The following is a 3,649-nucleotide window of genomic DNA, read 5'->3' on the forward strand; positions in this document are numbered from 1 at the left end:
TCCTAATTGGCTCTTTGTCTCGTATCGTTCCTTATACTCTCCTTGTTTTGCCATTTCTTTCTCTCCTCTTCTCCTCCTCCTCCACTTTCTTTCCTCTTACCGTTCTCAATCTTTCCCTCTCTCACCTTTTTCACCTTTCTCTCTCCTCTCTCTACTCTAATCTTTCCTCTCCCCCCACACAACCCGCCAATTGGTCTATAACCAGGTACTTAAATATTGCTGAATGAACGGGGGGTAAGTAATTTAGGATTGATATCGGAGGTAAGTGATTTAGGATTGATATCGGAGGTAAGTGATTTAGGATTGATATCGGAGGTAAGTAATTTAGGATTGATATTAACTCACTCCTCCCTGGATGGAGTCGGTATCAGTCAGTCTTCAATCCTCCGTCAAGAAACTGTCGTACTAAAGTGCCCTAACTTAACCAATCAGTTGACCCACAAGCAGAAAACGGGACATTATGTCCAATTACGCGAGCCTCTGTCAAGTAAAGTATACGTCACAATGCGACGCTCTGTGGAGAGAACAGATTCGCTTGTGATACAAAGTTGGTGAACTCTGACCCCGTGTTGGTGGAATGTTATAAAGTTCTGAAGTTCCATAGGCCTCTTTCTTCCATTCATTTACATCACGGCAGCCCAATCACTTGGGCTGGACGGTAGAGCAACGGTCTTGTGTGATGTAGGTCGACGTTCAATCCCTGACCGTCTAAGTGGTTGGACACCATTCCTTTCCCCCCACCCCCCGTCCCATCCCAAATTCTTATCCTGACCCCTTCCAAGTGCTATATAGTCGTAATAGCTTGTCGCTTTGTCCTGATAGTTCTATTGCTTTCCCTTCCATCACGGCAAATATGTAAGTCACTGACACAGGCCTGTAGTTAAGAGCCTTCTGTCTGTCTTCCTGCTTTCTGGCAGTTCTTCTGATGCCTTTGCTTTATAAAATAGTAAATGGCCAAGACAGAGCATCAGAGACCCTCATCATTATCGAGAGTGAAATCTTGTTTTGTCTTAAAGCTTCAGTCGTGTCCGGGTGGACCAGATGCTTTCCCCTTTGGTGAACTCATAATATTCAAGTGTTGCAAGAGTTGACATCAACCCGGTCAATTTTTGCCGTTCTTGTCTGTGTGCGCGTGCGTCCGCGTGTGCTTGCCTAATGATTGCTGTGGAGATTGATTGATTGGTGAAGATTAAGACTCCTCAAGACGTTGTATGGGCACGAATAGCCCGTAATGACTACGGAAAAGTAAGGTCTAGCTCCTAAGGCCCCGTTGATTAGTGGTCTTATATCTGTTGCGTTATAATCTTACATTGATAATTTATTTCTGTGTTGAGTTTGGTTTTAAAGGCGAGAATGGAGAAGGCTTTCCACTTCTCTTTGTGTGAGTTGGTTCTCCTGATTGTGTGCTCAATTGGGCTGTTGTGGGAGGCGGGGGGTCCACTTTGGTCACAAATCCATGCCATGTCACACTAATATAATTCTCTTTTCACAATTCTTTACCCCCCCTTTCAATTCCCACATCCCCACCACCACCACCCCTTAATTCCATGTACTTGCTCCCCCTACCCCCAGACCAGCCATTAATTCTCTCGATATCCTTCCATTCCCCATCACCCACCTCCTCCCTCTCCCAGTAGTGAGCAGGTGGCTGATGGAGACCATCTGTCAGTGCCGGCTGCCTCCTACCTGCCCTCCACTGTTTGCTCTCTTCCCCCTCTCAATTACACACACGCACACGCGCGCGCACACACACACACACACACACACACACACACACACGCACACACGCGCACACACACACACACACACACACACACACACACACACACACAAACACACACAAACACAAACACGGTTTCAAATGTAGATATGATAGAGCCCAGTAGGCTCAGGAATCTGTACACCAGTTAATTGACAGTTGAAAGGCGGGACAAAAGAGCCAGAGCTCAACCCCAGAAAGCACATCTTGGTGAGTACACAGACACAAACACACACACACACACACACACACACAAACCATACACGTGTCCAGGCAAGCAACCTTTTGACTGAAAAATTGCTTCCTCGAATCCGGCAACGAAGTTAACAAAGACAGACCATTGGGAAGACGGAGTAGGAGGGATGAGAGAGGAGAAGAGAAGGGGGGGAGGGCAAGGAACGGGGCAATGGAGATAAGTGATGGGGGGAGATGGGGAGGGGGGTGTCTTAGTGAAGGGAGAGGAGGAGGGGGGGGGGGAGAAGTCTTGAAGACCATGTAGGAGGTCATTAAGCCAAGAAGAATGCAGCCATTTTGTTTTTGTGTCCATCAAACCAGTTTCTTACAATTGGCAACATCAAGACAGTTTGCAATCATTGTTGCATTCACCAGAGTGAATGCAACAATGGCGTTCATCAACAGAGTTCCTGTTAATGAACGGGTGATGTTTGTCTTTTAATATTATGAAATGCCATCTGTTATAAAATTGTATGGAAACAAATCTATTAATCTAAATTATTGCATATATATGTCAGGATTTCTGTTTGTCGCTTAAAATGTGTTTTTCTTTTAGGGGGAGGGGGTGGTAATCAATATACCTCTGTATTAACTGAAGAAAACAATTTCAATAAATGGTTCGGATTCCACAATTCACAAACGTTAGGATAACTAGACAATTTCTATATACACGGAACCTAATAATGTCAGATCATGTGTACATTTTCTTCATTGAACCACATAAGGAATATTTCTTTCCCTGACATGATGACTTTGAGCAATGGAGAGGAATATATGTGATATCGAGTCTGTGTGGAACAGCATGTGTGGAGACATCCGGACTCGGTGGCCTGTGTTTTTATGAAGTGGAGAAGGATGAAGACATAGATTCAGGGAAGGATCAAGATATGGGTTCAGGGAAAGATGAAGACATAGGTTCAGGGAAGGATCAAGATATGGGTTCAGGGAAAGATGAAGACATAGGTTCAGGGAAGGATGAAGACATAGGTTCAAGGAAGGAAAAACACATGGGTTCAGGTAAGGATCAAGATATGGGTTCAGGGAAAGATGAAGACATGGGTTCAGGTAAGGATCAAGATATGGGTTCAGGGAAAGATGAAGACATAGGTTCAGGGAAGGATGAAGACATAGGTTCAAGGAAGAAACAACACATGGGTTCAGAGAACGATCAATACAAGTGGGTAGAGAGCAATGCAATAAGCTAAAGGTGGGTCCAAGGAGCTGAAGTTCGCATATTAAAAAGCTCAGACCCTCCCATCACGCAATCCTAAATGCAAATTACGCAGACAAAAACTCTCTTGTGCCCCGGTTCATTGAGAATGACGGCAGGATGCTTCCGGGAAATCATTAATAGACTCTATGCCGGAGACAAGCGATGATAAATGGTCCTCCCCCAAAGCCTACTGTGATAATGGGCTCTGGTGAAGGCAAGCAGCACAGACGGCACATTATGAACGTCCTAACAACAGTGAGAGGGGGGGGGGGAGAACACGTGGGAATATATATTATACCCAAGACTTAAACACAGTCACATACACAAGAGAATCGAATCTGCCGCCTTTGTTTCGTTATCTATCTATCTATCTATCTATATATATATATATATATATATATATATATATATATATATATATATATATATATATATATATATAT

This window comes from Procambarus clarkii, chromosome 15 (assembly GCF_040958095.1).
Source record: "Procambarus clarkii isolate CNS0578487 chromosome 15, FALCON_Pclarkii_2.0, whole genome shotgun sequence".
NCBI lineage: Eukaryota > Metazoa > Arthropoda > Malacostraca > Decapoda > Cambaridae > Procambarus > Procambarus clarkii.